This window comes from Podarcis raffonei, chromosome 2 (assembly GCF_027172205.1).
Source record: "Podarcis raffonei isolate rPodRaf1 chromosome 2, rPodRaf1.pri, whole genome shotgun sequence".
Taxonomy (NCBI): domain Eukaryota; kingdom Metazoa; phylum Chordata; class Lepidosauria; order Squamata; family Lacertidae; genus Podarcis; species Podarcis raffonei.
The window spans coordinates 20,823,846-20,842,275 of NC_070603.1; the positions used below are offsets into that span (position 1 = coordinate 20,823,846).

The 18,430-nt window shown below is 43.7% G+C and overlaps 1 non-coding gene across 1 annotated transcript; it reads left to right on the top strand.

The window, feature by feature from the left end:
- Nucleotides 1–433: 433 nt before the first annotated feature.
- On the top strand, nucleotides 434–536 carry LOC128409679 (U6 spliceosomal RNA). Its single transcript, XR_008329291.1, has one exon. It is a non-coding gene; the product is annotated as a U6 spliceosomal RNA (small nuclear RNA).
- Nucleotides 537–18,430: the final 17,894 nt, after the last annotated feature.

An 18,430-nucleotide genomic window follows, 5' to 3' on the forward strand; every position in this document is an offset into this window, starting at 1 on the left:
AGTGGAAGACAGAAGTGCCTGGCGTGCTCTGGTCCATGGGGTCACAAAGAGTCGGACACGACTAAACGACTAAACAACAACAACAAGTTGCTTGGATCTGATCAGGAACGGATAGGCCCAGCGGAGGGAGTAGGGAGGAAGCTCCCTGTGGACCAGCTGGATGATGAGGAGAGTTAGGCCAAGCTACTGGGTATTTGTGACAAATGCAACACTGCCCTTCTGGGAGTAGAGATGTGGGGAAACATTTGATTCAGCTGATGTTTCAAGACAAACATAACTCATTAGCACTTTCTGAGAATACCATGCAAACTGAAACGAAGTCCACCCTTACCAATTTGCACTTCTCTGAATTTCGCAAGGCAGTTTGCCAGTCATGTAAAGAGTACTAAAAAGGCACATACAAGAGTAACGTGTGCATAACAGATGAATATCCTTTCTACAAAAGAACATATTGTAAAACTGTAATGATCCAGAGGAGATCTGCAGGGCCCCTGCACAAGGACGACACGCAATATCGTGAAGAGTTTTGTATTTTTTCTGCATATGGGGGCGGGGGCAGTATTGTCTCTGTTCTTATGTTATATGTTTTTGTGTTTTTATATTGTAAACAATCCTGTGATCCTCAGATGAAGGGCATTATAGAAATTTAAATAATAATAATGATGATGGTGGTGGTGGAGGTGAAAATAGCATACAAAAATGTTCTCCATGAGGGAATATTACTTTGCCAAAAATGTGTGTATTCGACAAAATTGCACATAAGCATGTGTTTATTTGGAGAAATGTATGCTAAAATGCTGATGAATTTTCATGGGGACTTTTTGTTTAAAAAATCACAAACGGAAATGAAGGGGATCTCTACCTGGGAGGTATCTTGGTGTTTTGTGGGCCTATCCTTTCCTGGACAGAGTTAGCGTCAGGCTATTTCCTGAGCCGTTTCCAAGCAACCTTTTCGCCTCGCATTCAGATCATTCCACTACTACACAATAGCCATCACTTGGGCTAAAGAAGACTCTTTGCCATCTCAGAAATGTTGAGTTTCGATTTCCTGGGTGAACTTTTAAACCTCCTAGTGGGAGCCACCTCTAAAAAGTAAGCAATCACTTTACAGCGAGGGATGAAGAACAAAATGGCTGAACAGTTTCATTCCTTCAGCGGGACTGGGTAAACACGCAGAGGATAGGCTGCAAATGTAAAGATAAGCTGGATCCAATTTTATTTCGATACAAGAAAAAGACTACAGGATCAATATGGATTTTGGCTAACGCCATGAGAATGTGGCTTCAAATATTAGCAGTGGGAAGCTCACTGGATGCAGAGTAAGCCGTAATGTGAACAGACCCACAGCTCTACCCTAGGGGCTCCCCTTCAGCCCCCCCCCCAAAGTATTTGAAGGGGTTGGGTTCCCCCCAAGTTGATGGGCATTGCCATTCAAAGGGTGTGTGTGTGTGTGTGCCATGTCATGTGATTGACTATGCGGGGTGGGACATATTTTATGCAAGCTGGCATCCCTACACGCCACCATGCTTGATCTTGAGCATAAATCTCAACACAATTCAGAAGAAAACAGAGGCAAAGTTTTCTGCTTCTTCCAAACATATTGTTTTCCATTACATACAGGTCAGCATGAAAGTTTCCGCTTTAAAATGGGCCCAATGTACTCTTTAAACCCAACATTTGGAGGATTATTTATTAAGTGTCCAGGTTGCCATAGACTCCTTGCATGGTGTCAAGCTTTTTCTACTGAGGCACACTTGCCTTAAAGCCTCTCTTGCTGATTTCTTAAAAGCCTAACCATTATATAATAATTTATATAATATATAAATATAAATATATAATAATTTATTATATAATAATTCAGAAGGTTCCCATTTAAGGACAGGAAATCTGAAGTCTTTCATTTACACTCCCTGTTACCTTCCAAAATACAACTTTTTAAGAGACCAAATTTTCTCTGCTTTCGGGATTTACAGAGAACAACAGGTGGGCTATGAGGAAGCAATTTGTTATGAACATTAACTCTGTCCATATTCATGACACATAATCCTCCATTGCAGTTTTAGTAGCCAACATGTGAGAGCTGAGGGGGTGAATAATGTTTGGAACTTTGTTTATTCGTTTATTTTAAAAGTTCCCCTCTCCCAATATGAGTAATAGGCTATAAGGATCTGACAGCTCTGATTATATCTTCGCTCCCTCCTGCAGTCTGGAGGAAAGATTTGGAGCCAGTCATATCCTATGGCATTTAGCAACCAAATTTCCAGTTGGGGGCTGAAGTAAGACTCCCTGGGGCCTTCTTAGCTTTTCATCCTTTCCAGGCATGGGAGGAAGATGGGGTTTCAGCAGATGAAAGATGCTTGTGGATGCTAGGGGAACACATTCCATATTGGAAAGGATGCTGAAGTGCAAGTTCCATTCTCCCACCAGGATATTAGAGGCTACTGAGTTCCAACTGGCACTTACGCTCGGCGTTCTACTTCTGCCATTGGCAATCTGACAGAGGTGGTTCACATGATACGGGCACCTTGTGGAAGCTATACAGGTCTGGATGGAGAGGCTGTTAGGGGGGAGCCCTGTGGATGCAGCCTTGAACTTCCTGGAAGAAAGGTGACTTATGGGACATATATTGCCCTAGGACAGCAGGATCCAAAGGAGAAACACATGCTGGCCTCTGCTGCCACCAGTAGGGGAAGGGTGAATATGTCAAGTTAAGTTTCTTCTCTTTCCAGGCTTAGGTTCAGTTGTCTGTATTTCCAAATAAGTTTGCCATATATGCGCAGTATAGATAGCTGACAGCCGACAGCTGATGATGATGATGATGATGATAATAATAATAATAATAATAATAATAATTTGTTATTTATACCCGCCCATCTGGCTGGGTTTCCCCAGCCACTCTGGGTGGCTTCCAACAAAATATTAAAATACAGTAGTCCATCAAACATTAAAAGCTTCCCTAAACAGGGCTGCCTTCAGATAGACAGATAGATAGATAGATATATAGATAAATAAATAAATAAATAAATAAATAGATGATAGATAGATGATAGAGGTGATAGATAGATAGATATATAGAGGATAGATAGATAGACAGATAGATAGATAGATAGATAGATAGATAGATAGATAGATAGATGATAGATAGATAGTCCTAATGAAGATTCATCAGCATCTTTGTGTGAATTTCTTTGATATAAACAATATATTTTATGCAGGTTTTTGCCTAATACGCATAACTTTGTTTGCACAGCCATTTCCACTCATATAATGCATTTCATAGAATCATAGAGTTGGAAGACACAAGGGCCATCGACCATCAGAGCACTCCTGACATATGGTTGTCAAGCCTCTGCTTAAAGACCTCCAAAGAAGGAGACTGCACCACACTCCTTGGCAGCATTTATAACACTCCCAATCAAGTGTTAAAAACAATTCAGCATTAAATATTTAAAACTTCCCTAAACAGGGCTGCCTCCAGATATCTTTTAAAAATAGGATAGCTGCTTATTTCCTTGACATCTGATGGGAGGGTGTTCCACAGGGCGGGCGCCACTACCAAAAAGGCCCTCTGTCTGGTTCTCTGCAACCTCACTTCTGGCAGTGAGGGAACTGCCAGAAGGCCCTCGGCGCTGGACCTCAGCGTCCGGGCAGAATGATGGGGGTGGAGTTGCTCCTTCAGGTATACTGGGCCGAGGCCATTTAGGGCTTTAAAGGTCAGCACCAACACTTTGAACTGATGTTATTGTCACTAATATATGCATCTCCTTGCACATTTTAACACAGTACATGCATTTTTGTAAACATTAATTGGCTGGAGAACTGTGTCGTAAAATTCAGAGAAGTACAAATTTCAAAGGATGTGTCTCATTTTGCATATTGTTTCGGAAGGTGCAAATTAGGTTCACTGGCCTTTAAAAACAAACTGAACCAAATTTCTCCTCATCCCTAGCCATTAGCCAAGGGGAGGCTGCATAATTCATGCAATTTTGTGGGGTTGGCGACCATGGCACATCTCTATTCAGACCCCAGAGAACCAATATTGACATAAAATTTCAGAATAATGCAATTTGTCATGCCTTGGGTCCCAAACGCCTTGGTACTCAGACATTTTGGCTCCCGAACACTGCAAACCCGGAAGTGACTGTTCTGGTTTGTGAACTAATTTTGAAAGCCAAATGTCCGACGGGGCTTCCGTGACTTCCGAATGGCTTCAGGAGCTTCCTGCAGCCAACCAGAAGCCGTGCTTTGGTTTCTGAACATTTTGGAAGTCAAATGGACTTCTGGAACAGATTCCGTTCAACTTCCAAGGTACGACTGTACTCCTACCAAAGTAGGGAATGCACGGGCTAACCTGCAAATAAAGGCAGCATAGCAATTTCACGAGGGACGTGGGTGGCACTGTGGGTTAAACCACAGAGCCTAGGACTTGCCAATCAGAAGGTCGGCAGTTCGAATCCCCTCAGCGGGGTGAGCTGCCGTTGCTCGGTCCCTGCTCCTGCCAACCTAGCAGTCTGAAAGCACATCAAAGTACAAGTAGATAAATAGGTACCACTCTGGCAGGAAGGTAAACGGCGTTTCCGTGCGCTGCTCTGGTTCAGCAGAAGTGGATTAGTCATGCTGGCCACATGACCCGGAAGCTGTGCGCTGGCTCCCTTGGCCAATAAAGCGAGATGAGCGCCACAACCCCAGAGTTGGCCATGACTGGACCCTTTACATTTACCTTAGCAATTTCACAATAAATGCCCGAATGTGTATTTTCTGACTAGAGGATTTTGAAATGTTTTTGATTTGGTGTTGTAAAACATAAACGCAGAATGCTCTGGAAAACAAGGATAAGAAGTTATCTTTAGTTTACACTGACCATACGCAAAGAATGCAGAAGGAAGCAGTGTATGGTGTAGTTAGCACATGTAAATAGATAAATATAGCAATAGCTGGCAGGCAGATTTACCAGGAGTGGGGAGATAAAAGCCCTCAGATGTATTCCAAGCTTGCCACCAATGAAGGATAATGCTATGTATGCAAAACAGTTTGCTTTTTAAAGCAGCCCTGTATATTTACAAGCATCTGTAGCCATAGCGAACATATGGGATGGCGATCAACCCGGCCCTATGGAGATAGCACTATACAAAGGCATTTTTAAAAGTTTTTTAAAAAAAATCTACAAGTGATGTTGCATCTAAGTGAACGAGAAAGATATTGCACTCAGAGCCACAGCGGCAAATCACAAGGTAATTGTTTCCTTCTGCAGAAGTTATCATAATACGGACCCAAATTAGTTTCCATATTCAATGAAGTTTATTCGATAGCGCTTTTACTGCCCTGCTAATGATCCGGTTAAGCCAAGTTGGGGCAAATAAATTATGAAACAATAGGAAGATGGTGGCAGTTTACAAGGCATGTTCTATATAACAATCTTTAAAAGGCTATAACACAGGTTTATTGGATCTGGCACAGCTTATAAATCCCAACTCCCATTAGTACACCATGGGAGTGGAGCAGGGAGAAAACAAAAAGGATGTCCTTTCATTTGTCATTGGCAGTTTTACACCTAAGTAGGTTTACTGCAGAATGTGGCCGCCGCCACCTCAACTAGAAGATCTACCAACGAATGGCAAGATATATTAAAACGCTTACATTAAAATGTTCCCTTTGCTCTCCAGGAGCACCCAGTTGCTCAGCAAGGAAACCAGGATGAAGAGATTTCTGAGTTTATGTTACTTTGGAAAACTGACTGAGCAATTGATTTTAAAGTATTCATGTCCAACATCTACTATACATTTTGGGAAGTGGTTTGTCTGTCTCTTTGTTTTTTCTCTATACCTTTCAAGATATTGCTGCCAAATTTGATACAAGCTTGAGGTGGGGGCAGCACGCTTCATCGGCATTTCACACTGGGTTCCAGTGACGTAGCATAGGCTGCTGGCACCCGAGGTCACATGGAGCGGTCTGAGGAAAGCAAAACAGGTGGAATAGAGAGATTGCAGCTGCAGAGATAAGAAAAGAAGATTCGATCCATTGTCTGGAGAGGTCACTTCCTGGTTCGCATGGAGAAGTCATTTTCAACTGAGTCCAGCAACGGAAGTACACAGCTGTATTGAGCCAGCACTAGGTGTTGAAATTTTGCGCCCCTAACATTTTTGCAGCCAGGACAACTGCCCCTATGCCTCCCCCCGCCCACATGCTACACCACTGCTGGGTTCCATTTTGAATCAAGATGGTGGGTCTAAATGTCACTTTGACCAATTTTGGTCATAGTTTTGGCTGCCTCTCAAGATCCTAGTCACAAACTCAGTACAGTGATTCCTGGAGTGGGAATGGGGGTCTCTATAGATGTTGTGGTGCCAGACCCCATTTCAAGTCAAGATAGCATCCTGAAGTATGACTTTGGCATGACCTCACACTTTTTTGACATAGGTTTGGCCTCCTCTCAAGACATCTGCACCAAACATGAGGGTGGCAACATGAGAACGGACCTTCTCTGCAGTGGCTTCCCGTCTGTGGAATGCTCCCCCCAGGGAAGTTCACCTGGCGCCTTCACTATATACCTTTAGGCACCAGGCAAAAACATTCCTTTTCAACCAGGCCTTTGCCTGACTCGATCTACATCCTATACTGTTTAAAAATGCTGGCTCTTTTGGGGGGGGTTTTATTGGGTTGTTGGTTTTGTTTTGACTTTATGTATTTTATATTTTATATGTACCACCCTGAGACCTTGGGTTATAGGGCGGTACAGTCCTACCTCATGTTACGTCCGCTTCATGTTACGTTCTTTCAGGTTACATCCCGCAGTGACCCGGAAGTACCAGGAAGGATTACTTCCTGGTTTCGCCACTCGCGCATGCACAGAAGCGCAAAATGACATCACGCACATGTGCAGAAGAGGCGAATCACAACCCGCATGTAACAACAACAACAACAATTTGACATAAGGGTTCTGAAGGTGGGGATCAGCAGACATTGTCCCCATCGGGATGCCAGGAGCCATTTTAAAGCAAGTTACCAGACCAAAACATCATTTGGGATGGCTTTGTCCATTTTTGACCTCTTACTATATCATTGCCAAATTCAGCATGAGGGTTCCTGAGATGGAGGTGAGAGTCTTTGTTGACATTTAGACAGCAGGTACTGTTTTGAATCAAGATGACAGACTGAAACATGACTTTGACATGAGCCTAGAATTTTCCAAGATAGTGATTTGGAAGGGTATTGTATCACTGGATACTTCTAGAGTTCTCATTTTAATCCAACAACCCTTGTTCTTTCTTTCAGGTCACTTCCATGGGACATGGAGGAGGTATTAACGGTCTTTTCTAGAAGCTTATCTAACTTGGACTGCTCTTCCTTAAGCAAGAATAGAGTAGGATCAGGGATTTTGTTGCAGCCACTGCTGTAAATTACATAAAATCCTTACCTGACCATCAGAGATGCCTGATTGGAAGCATCTCTGATGGTTAACATTGCATGTAAATGATGTCCTCTTTGGTTCAAATCTAACATTGCATGTAAATGATGGCGAGAGTCAAAAAATGGCTTTTAATGATCCATTGGGCTACAAAGCATTACACATAAAAACCTTTGTTAAAAAGAGGCAAGTGGGAGATCATGACTCAGCGTGTTATCTCCACGGTGCTGTTTAGTCTATCCGCTTTCGGAAAATTAAATAATACAATTAAAGTTAAATGGACCACACAAGAATAACAATTAGAGTATTGCAATGTATCAGAATGTTGTTAGTTTGGGCAATAATTCAAATCTGGCAAGAATCTCTCATTGTCACTGGTGTCCTTGATTTGAACTTTTTTTCCCCCCACACCGCCCCTCATTATATTTGCAAAGTCTTTGATTCGTGCTCTGTGTTTGGAAACATATGGCAGCTTCATTTTTTGCCACAGGATTCAGGAAGACCTTATTGAAAGAGGTGCAAAAATGAGCAGCTGCAGTGATGGGAAGAATACTTTGGTGAGAAGAGAATGGGAAGTTTGCCTCAGCATTCAAAACACAGCTTTGTACCAACAAAACAAACTAACAGCTCCAAGTGGTGCTGGCCAATGAAACAATCATGTGATGCATGTCAGTTGACTTCTGTGTTATTCAATTAACTCCAATGCACTTTACCAATAGCCTTGAAAAATATTGTTATGGGATCTAGCCTACAGATGTGTTGATGGCTGGGGGTAAGACCCAGCCTTAAGCTGCAATCCTGTGCACATTTACTTGGGAGTAAATCTTTTGGGCAATGAGATATACATCTGAGTAAACTTGCACCGAATTGCACTGATACTCTGGTAAATATTTGGAGCACTGTGGTCTTATTCACAGCTAGACATCCTTTTCATCTGCCCTAGTGTGGGTTTGGCTCTCATTTCATAGAAGTTCTTTTTGTGCTACAAAAGCAGCTTCTCTGTGCATAGTACATAGTTAAACTTATGAAATTCCCTATGACACTGTCAAGGCTCTGTCAAGGCTTCGGAAAAGCTATTCCTCTCCCAGTTGCAGAAAGAGCAGAGAAAACAAGGCAGGGTCCTTTTTAATGAGTTTTCTTCGATCTTAATAGCGAGAGACAAAAGAACACAACAAGAATTAACAATGGCGTTGCTCCAAACTGGGCTCCTCCAGAGCCAGTGTGGTATAGTGGTTAAGAGCAGTAGTCTTGTAATCTGGGGAACCGGGTTCGCGTCTCCGCTCCTCCACATACAGCTGCTGGGTGACCTTGGGCCCGTCACACTTCTCTGAAGTCTCTCAGCCCCACTCACCTCACAGAGTGTTTGTTGTGGGGGAGGAAGGGAAAGGAGAATGTTAGCTGCTTTGAGACTCCTTCGGGTAGTGATAAAGCATGATATCAAATCCAAACTCTTCTTCTTCTCCTCCTCCTTCTTCCTTCCTACCAACAGCATCTCCCTTTACGGTGGCTGCTTGTGGCCCAAAGTCTCTGATTCCGTTGTTCCTGCACCGTTTATGAAAGCCGAGTTCTGGGAGAAGGGGAATCAGAAATACTCTTCAGTGACAACGTATCAGTTGGCTGCCCTGCCTCTGTCTTCCCTCTTCCCAACTCTGATGTTTGTCTATCTCTGAGTTATGACTATCCTCAAACCTAAACGGCCTCGGCCCAGTATACCTGAAGGAGGGTCTCTACCTCCATCGTTCTGCCCGGACACTGAGATCCAGCTCTGAGGGCCTTCTGGTAGTTCCCTCACTGCGAGAAGCTAAGCTACAGGGAACCAGGCAGAGGGCCTTCTCGGTGGTGGCACCCACCCTGTGGAACGCCCTCCCATCAGATGTCAAAGAGATAAATAACTACCTGACATTTAGAAGACATCTGAAGGCAGCCCTGTTCAGGGAAGTTTTGAATGTGTGACATTTTAATGTATTTTTAATCTTTGTTGGAAGCCGCCCAGAGTGGCTGGGGAAACCCAGCCAGATGGGTGGGGTACAAATAAATTATTATTATTATTATTATTATTATTACTATTAATAATAATAATAATAACCCCTCAAACCCCTGCTGTAAATCAATGTTGCATTCTTCTTCTCCTGCAGCGTCAGGAGATGGGGGGGGTGATCTCCACCATTCCTCATCCATCTCGCCCTCTTGAGTCCAATCCCTGACCGACAAGGTGTAGCGATGGCCAGGAACGTGAAAAGAGTTTAGACAAATTCATGGTGGATAAAGCCAGCAATGCCTATTTGTCAGAATGGCTATGCACTACCTTCAGAATCAATGGTAAGCCTCTGAATACCAGTTGCTGGAAACCGCAGTTGTGATGTTGCCCTCGGGATCTGCTTGTGAGCTTTTCATAGGCATCTGACTGGCTAATGCAAGAACAAGATGATGGTCTGGAGGAGGTTATAGCCTGCTGTCGTAAGGCTCTTGTTAAATTCGCATCACTTCAAAGGCCCACCAAACCAAGTATCCTGTCCCTGAGGTAAATGGTAAATGGTGTTTCTGTGCGCTGTGGCTTCCGTCATGGTGTTCTGTTGCGCCAGAAGCGGTTTAGTCCTGCTGGCCACATGACCCAGAAAGCTGTCTATGGACAAACGCCGGCTCCCTCGGCCTGAAAGCAAGATAAGCGCCGTAACCCCATAGTCGTCTTACCTTTACCTTTACCTGTCCCTGAGAATGGGCAGATTCAGATGCCTTAGAAATGTATAACAAGCACAGGGAACTACTGGGTGTATTCCATTTCTAGCCTCAATCAATTAAAGGATTAGGAGCCTCTTGAGAATTTGATCAACCCACCTTCCTACTTTCCCAACATTCATAGATTTGCCTGATCTTCACTTGAAGTGTAGTTTGGGGGCTTTCGAAAATGCTTTGTCACAACTTAATAGTGTTTGAACAAACAAAGCTGTTTTCAAGTTCCAGCACAAATAAAGTTTTAGCTGCCATTTTTCCAATCACTTTGAAATCAAATTCGAAGTCATTTGGGATTATAAAGGTTGAGTTTCATAACGTTCTTAGAAAGCCAGGCTGCAGCCTTAGCCCTACCTGCATCTACTGAGATCGTATTCTAAAGGCTCTTGTCCCCACTAAAAGAAGGCTTGTTAACGTTTGCAAATCCCTTTCCAAAATCAGCTCCATGTGAATCTGCTTCTGGTTTCAACCTTTCTCAAGCTAACCTTACTTAAAGCAATATCGCTTAAATGAGTTGCATGATTTTTTGAGTCACTTGCAGCATATCAACGTGAGGCTGATTCAAGACTCCTTTGGAGCTGGCTTTGGCAACAAATACTTATTCTGAGATCAGAGGCACATTTTAATATGTAAAATGTGTTTCTTGGGCAAGAAATCCCTCTCATTTATTCTCTCTCACCCCCCCTCCCCTTTTATCATTTCAGGCTGAGCAGCAGAAAGCCTTTCATTAACATACTTCTCCACCACATAAAAGTGAGCTATTGTGTCAAAGACTACAGCTGGTGAAAGCAGTAGATGAGGTAATATCAGGCAGATGCATCTCCGCTCATCAAAGGGAACTTCAGATGCTCTGGGAAGAAGGTAGGGGAGTTGAGGTGCCCACATTTACCTACCTTTTCCAACCCCCTGGGTTGGTTTCGAAAGAGATACCCTTGATTCAAAAAGATTTAAATGCACACATACACCACCACCACTTCCTGGATTTCCTTCCTTCCCTTCAGTCTGGGCCCAGTTTGACCCCCCTCCAGGGGACCATGTAAGTTACCTCGTGTGCCCTTTATCGGCTTATGTGGGACCAACATGGATATCTGGCCCTGATGAATACTTGAGGTTCCCGACCCTATGGTTGTAATTCATGGGCAACCATTTAATTTTATCCTGATTCTAATTTTTAAGATGTATTTTAATCAATTGTTTGATTGTGTTTCAATGTATTTGATATTTGATGTTAGCCACTCTGAGCCCGGTCTTGGCCGGGGAGAGTGGGGTATAAATAAAAATTTATTTACCGTATATTTTGCTCTATAAGACTCACTTTTTCCCTCCTAAAAAGTAAGGGGGAATGTGTGTGCGTCTTATAGAGCGAATGCAGGCTGCGCAGCTATCCCAGAAGCTAGAACAGCAAGAGGGATTGCTGCTTTACTGCGCAGCGATCCCTCTTATTGTTCTGGCTGCTGAGATTCAGAATATTTATTTTCTTGTTTTCCTCCTCCAAAAACTAGGTGTGTCTTATGGTCTGGTGTGTCTTACAGAGCGAAAAATACAGTACTTACTTACTTCCTACACAGTTCTGAAACCATCTAATGAAAACATTCTCTGCACACTGCTTCAGAACACTTTTGTCACCATCATGGCATGCCAGAAATCTTCTGCTTCACTTCTCCTCTCCTCCCATTGGCTGAGCACTGGGTGGGCAGAGGTGTACAGCCAACATGCATCGTTTGCGCTGCGACACATCTGGGCCAGTTGGATGTCCGATGCAGAAATTGCTTGGAAGACAAAGCATTGGGCTGTGCACTTCATTAGGGACCAACTTTCCGTGCTCCTGGCCTGGCTGCATGACACACAACTGGGAACATGAGCAATCTGGAGCCAGGAAATGAAAAGGAACAGTAAGCCAGCACAGCCAGGACAGCAATGCTCACACTGATCCAGCAATTTGCACCCACCAGACATGTGCAATGGTGTATTGAGGGGGCAGGAGTTTGATGCACCTCACACAGCAGAATAAGCAGGAAGATTCCCAAACACAGCTGGACTGGCTTGTCTACCATCTAGAGAGCTCCCTGTAAGCCCATGAAATCCAGAGGTTCTTTTATTTTTAAAAAATGATTTGTATTGAATTTTACAATTTTATCATCATCACAATCAATATTTCAAAAACAAAATACATTATAAATCCTCAACCCCAACCCCAGTGACTTCCCTCAACTCCCTTTTCTGGTTTTTTGGTATATTATCTCTCCCTGCTTATTGGTTAATTCTTATTCTTTAAAGTTTTTAAAATGATTATTATTATTCTCTTATCATTTTGACATCCTACATTTATTTTGTGAATTGCAAGTGTTTAATCAAACCCTGCGAGTCCACTTCTTTACGTTGATTCTGTAAATATAACATAAATGGTTCCCAGTCCTTCTTAAAATCTCTATTGTCTTTATCTCGAAGTATTTCCATTAGTTTTGCCATTTCAGCGTATTCCATCACTTCTCCTTGCCATTCTTCTTTAGCTGGTATTTCAGTACTTTTCCATCTTTGTGCATGAAATCCAGAATTTAAATGGCCTGTATACACTGCATCTGTGTGCAAGTTGTGTATATTCTGTTTCTCTTGACTGCAAGCACAAGAAACATTTGAAACAATCCTCCATAACTACAAAATCAAAGCCCATTAGATAACTCCTTCGTGGAAAAAAGGGATTCTGGGCATGACCTGTGTTATGACCAAACACATTGAATACCTGCAAGCAAGGTGTGAAGGGTACCAGGTGTTAGTTCAAATAAACTAGGAGGATCAGAAAATGGAAGGTGAAACCATTGATGGCATGTTGATCATGGTGTGCTTTGCTTCGCTCCCTGGTTTCAGACAGCCCAAGCCTAACATTTGCAAGAAATGAATGTCAGTACAAAGCCTCATACATACAGATCAGCCGCCAGATCAGCCATGTTGAGGACAGTATGATTTATATCTCACACCCACACACTCAAATACACAGCCCTGACTTTATGATTGTTTCTAAGGAGGATACAATAGCTGTATATGCCAGCGAGATGTTTCTGGCCAGGAACATCAGCCATATCTCCTAGTTAAGTCCAACTTTTGTCCTCTAGATCCGGGAATAGCTGTGTGTCTCATGCTGCAGATATATATATAGGTTTTTGAGCTGGGAGTCCACTGTGCGTTTGTGGCAACTGCAGCCAGAAAATCAGTTTGCTAAACCTACCAAAAGAACAGAAAGTTTTAACTCCCAACCATTTTTGTCCTTCCAAACTTCACAAGGGGATCTTTCCTTTGGGGAAGTTTTTGTCTGAAAATCCACCCCAGTGGAAGAAGGCAGAACTTACCGCCTTAAGAAAAAGGGTCATTTCAAACTCCTCTCTGGCCCCACCTGTACCAAGCGCCTGCCAACCTAGCAGTTCGAAAGCATGCCAGTGCAAGCAGATAAACAGGTACCACTGCGGCAGGAAGATAAACAGCGTTTACATGCGCTCTGGCACTCGTCACGGTCCTCCCTGCGCCAGTAGCAGTTTAGTCATGCTGGCCACATGACCCGGAAAACTGTCTGTGGACAAACGCCGGCTCCCTCGGCTTGAAAGCGAGATGAGTGCCGCACCCCATAGTCGCCTTTGACTGGACTTAACCATCCAGGGGTCCTTTACCTTTACCTATTAGAACAGTACAAGGCCGTCTTAAGCATATCCGGCGCCATGGTACAAAGATCTCTCCAGCACCCCACCCCCCAGCAACTCCAAAACAAGAGAGATGGGGCGGTGGAAAATGTCCTCTGCCTCCCCCACCGCTCCGATCCCTGGCATGGTGGCAGCGATCAAGCAGGAAAACATGCTGGCAGACATGCTCTCAGGCATCGGGGCGCCCGAGAAGGCAGCCTGGGAAGGCAGGAAGCCAGGAAGCAGGAGGAGGACAACGATTGGGAGCAGGGCCGTCTTTAGCAGATGCAGAGGCTTGGGAGGGAAGCTGCGTGCTGCTTCCTTCCAATAATAATAATAATAATAATAATAATAATAATAATAATAATAATAATAATTTATTATTTATACCCTGCCCATCTGGCTGGGTCCCCCCAGCCACTCTGGGAGGCTTCCAAAAAAACCACTAAAATACAATAACCTATTAAACATTAAAAGCTTCCCTAAACAGGGCTGCTTTTAGATGTCTTCTAAAAGTTTGGTAGTTATTTTTCTCTTTGACATCTGTTGCGAGGGCGTTCCACAGGGCGGGTGCCACTACCGAGAAGGCCCTCTGCCTGGTTCCCTGTAATTTGGCTTCTCGCAGCTAGGGAACCGCCAGAAGGCCCTCGGCGCTGGACCTCAGCGTCCGGGCAGAACAATGGAGGTGGAGACGCTCCTTCAGGTATACTGGGCCGAGGCCTAAGCCTCTGCAGGGAACGCTCTTCTCCTGCGGAGGCTTCGGAAAGAAGCTGCACGCCCGCCAGCCATATAGTTGGCGGGGCGCAGCTGGCGGGCATGCAGGGAAAGGGGAGGCTGCCGGCAAAGCCATGCAGCTCCCCCACTCACCAGGGCGCCCCTGAGAGGCCGGCGCCCTGGCGCAACGAACCACTAAGACCAATGGGAAAGACGGCTCTGGAACAGTATCATGACAATTAAAACAGTCAAAACTTTCCCCCAAAGAATTCTGGGAGCTGTAGTTGGTTAAGGATGCTGAGAGTTGTTTGGAGACTGCCTGTTCCACTCATAGTGCTGCAGTTCCCAGTGTGGTTTAACAACCTAATCCTCTTCACAGAGAACTCTGGGAATTGTAGGTCACTGAAGGAAATAGGGGCCACCTAATGATTCTCAGCAGCCTTAACAAACGGCAGTTCCCAGGATTCTTTCGGGGAAGCCATAATACTGCTTTTAATGTTTCGTGCAGAATGGGGGTCTCTTAGAAAATGCTTCCGGTAGGGCAGTTCCTAGCACTAAGCAGCACAGTGGCTGTTTCTTTCTTTGTTTCAAACAATTAAAAATTGTTCTAAAACCCTATTTCGTTTTCAGCACGGCCGTGCAAATATTTTTAGATTTCTTTGTACAAAAAACACAGAAGCCAACTGGAGTGGCTGTTGAACCTTACGTCGGCCATGCTAATTGGATCTGAAAGCAATTGGATTTGAGATTTCCTTCAAGGGGAGAAAGCATATGCCTTAGCTGGTTCATGCCATTTCTTGTTTCGAGGCTGCCTCCAATGCTGTCCATGCAGCGTTCAGAGCTATGCGCCCTGCAATCTGGATCGTAGGCTTTGCAGTTAATCCAGCCTCAGCTTTTCTTTTCTTTTTCTTTTTTGGCAGTGAGGAGGTTCATATGTGGAACATGTTGGGCAAAGCATTCTAAGCTCTATATAAGCATAAATCCTTTCTGGATTTGGGATACATGGTTATACAACAACCCGATGTCATCTTGCTATAGCTGGCATCTTTACAATATCTTCTTGGAACGAGATGAAAGACAACTTCTTCTTTTTAATAGTACGGCTATCATGCAATTCCAAACATCTATTACAGTAATTAGAGAGGTTATTTCTGCTGACTCATTCTCCAATGAATGAGGCACGTTGCGATCTTCTCGATGTGACACAGAAACGCCCCATCTCTCCATCATCATCAGTTCCCTGGCAAGTTGCCCGACAGGGGCTGAACTTGTTGATATTATAGACGCATACGTTTCCCTGGAGAAATGTAGCCTCATATCTTCAGGAATGTATGAGAATGCAGCATTTACAAGAATGCCGTTGACCACAAGTCACTTCAGTGAACGAAGAGGAGCAACCCTCATATTCCAGTAGTGAAAACTGTGCTTTTAAATTCCTGTTAACAAATACCCATTAACAAACAAGCCCCCAGTCACTCTAGCTTTCCCCTTAAATCAATTTACAGTGGTACCTCAGGTTACATATGCTTCAGGTTACATACGCTTCAGGTTACAGACTCCGCTAACCCAGAAATATTGCTTCAGGTTAAGAACTTTGCTTCAGGATGAGAACAGAAATTGTGCTCCGGCAGCATGGCAGCAGCAGGAGGCCCCATTAGCTAAAGTGGCGCTCCAGGTTAAGAACAGTTTCAGGTTAATAACAGACCTCCAGATCGAATTAAGTACCGTATTTTTTGCTCTATAAGAATCACTTTTTCCCTCCTAAAAAGTAAAGGGAAATGTGGGTGCGTCTTATTCAGCGAGTGCAGGCTGCGCAGCTATCCCAGAAGCCAGAACAGCAAAAGGGATTGCTGCTTTCACTGCGCAGCGATCCCTCTTGCTGTTCTGGCTTCTGAGATTCAGAATATTTTTCTTCTTCTTTTTCTCCTCCAAAAACCACCTCTTGTGGTCTGGTGCGTCTTATAGAGTGAAAAATACGGTACTTAACCCGAGGTACCACTGTACTATCCAGGGGGCCACTTTATCTAAATTATATAATTCAATATTTGAACAATTGCTATTAATAATAGTGCTATAAATTGGTTTTGTTGTAATGAGGCTATTCTTGGACAGTAATTGAAAACTAAGAAAAAATATTATTTTTAAAAAATCAATTTACTACTCATCCAAATATTACTCTCAGGACAACTGCAAACAGTTGGAATAAGTGGTAGATGAACCAGAAGGCAAAAATCTCAACTGAGTCATAATCCTACTGGGAAATCGGAATGCTCATGCCGGATATGAAAATAACTTTGTGGTACAATTGATGAACCTAGATGCAAATGACTCATTCTCCTCCTTCCACAGAGACCAGATACAATTTTCTGAAATTTTTATTTCCCTATTATTTCAAATCTGTGGTGTTAGGGACTCCAGGAATCAGTTTCAAGTCCAGCCCCCAATGGATAGGATTGCCCATATTACGTCCAGCAGCTCCAGCTCGGAGCAATGGTGTGGATCCTATCTGGGCACTGTCCCAAAACTCATGTGGAGAAACCGTGTGGGACAACTGGCCGGAAACGCATGTGCAAATTGATTCAACAATCCTATTATCCACAGAGTTCAATGGGATTTGATGTCCAAAGGGGTGGGGGCAATTAAGAGAAGGAAGTCAGCTAGTGGGGAAAGGATTACTGTATTTTTTGCTCTATAAGACTCACTTTTTCCCTCCTAAAAAGTAAGGGGAAATGTGTGTGCGTCTTATAGAGCGAATGCAGGCTGCACAGCTATCACAGAAGCCAGAACAGCAAGAGGGATTGCTGCTTTCACTGCGCAGCGATCCCTCTTGCTGTTCTGGCTTCTGAGATTCAGAATATTGTTTTTCTTGTTTTCCTCCTCCAAAAACTAGGTGCATCTTGTGATCTGGTGCGTCTTACAGAGCAAAAAATACGGTAAGCTGTTCCGCTGCTCAAATCCGCAGCCTCCTGGGTTTGTTTCTGATTGAATGAAACAGCCACTGAGTAATGTGTAGTTCGCCCTGACTGTAGGACTCTAGCCTGACAGTACAACCTTGTAAATACTCAGGAAGAAAAGACCCAATAACCCCAATGGGGCTCACTTCCGAGTAAACATGTTTTGAGATTGCAGCTTTCATTTCTGGAGCTAGCATGGCAACTACTGTTTATTGTAATTAACATCTGATGATAATCATAGGGAGCCGCGGTGGTGAATTTGAATAACTAGAGTTCCCAGCCGCATCAAGAAAGGGTGTTCTGCATCTTAAACTTTTCTTCGCAAAGCTGTTTGTGCCTGCAGCCAGCGAAATTTGAAGCTCTTCGGCACACAGCTGCTCTGCAAATATAATTTTCCTATCAACTTTGACAAAGAAAAATTGCTAAACGGTTCCCACTTCTGCCATCATTGCTCTTGACAATGTTTTAACAAGCTAAGTGTTTTCATATGTTTGCTTTATGTAAGAGATACAAATTGGCAACAAGCAGTGGCGGCTGCGGCTGCTAATGCCAATCGTGGCATTGTGAACTCCAAGGTCGTAAAGTTAAGAAAAAATATATTTTTAAAAAATCAAGTTTCTTTTTCCGCCAAAGGAGTGTTCTGATCTGATCTGGTCATGAATCATGCTGCATTTCTGATTAATAAAATAAGTTACTGGGCACTAGACCTGCAAGAATTTGTAGATGGGGCTCATGCAACTTCCCAGAATCCTGATCAAGGGAGTCTGGTGAAACTAGAGGACCAATCTTATGTCTGTTTGGTAGAATGCTTGTCAGTGTGAGCAACTTATACCTGTGCGAGACCAGCAGGCTCCTCCTCTGGTCTGTCAGACTGCTGCTCTTTGGTCTGTCTGCTGTTTCACATGTTGACCCCACGTGCCCACAGACTGTCTCTCCAGAGTGGTGCATGCTCTGGTTAT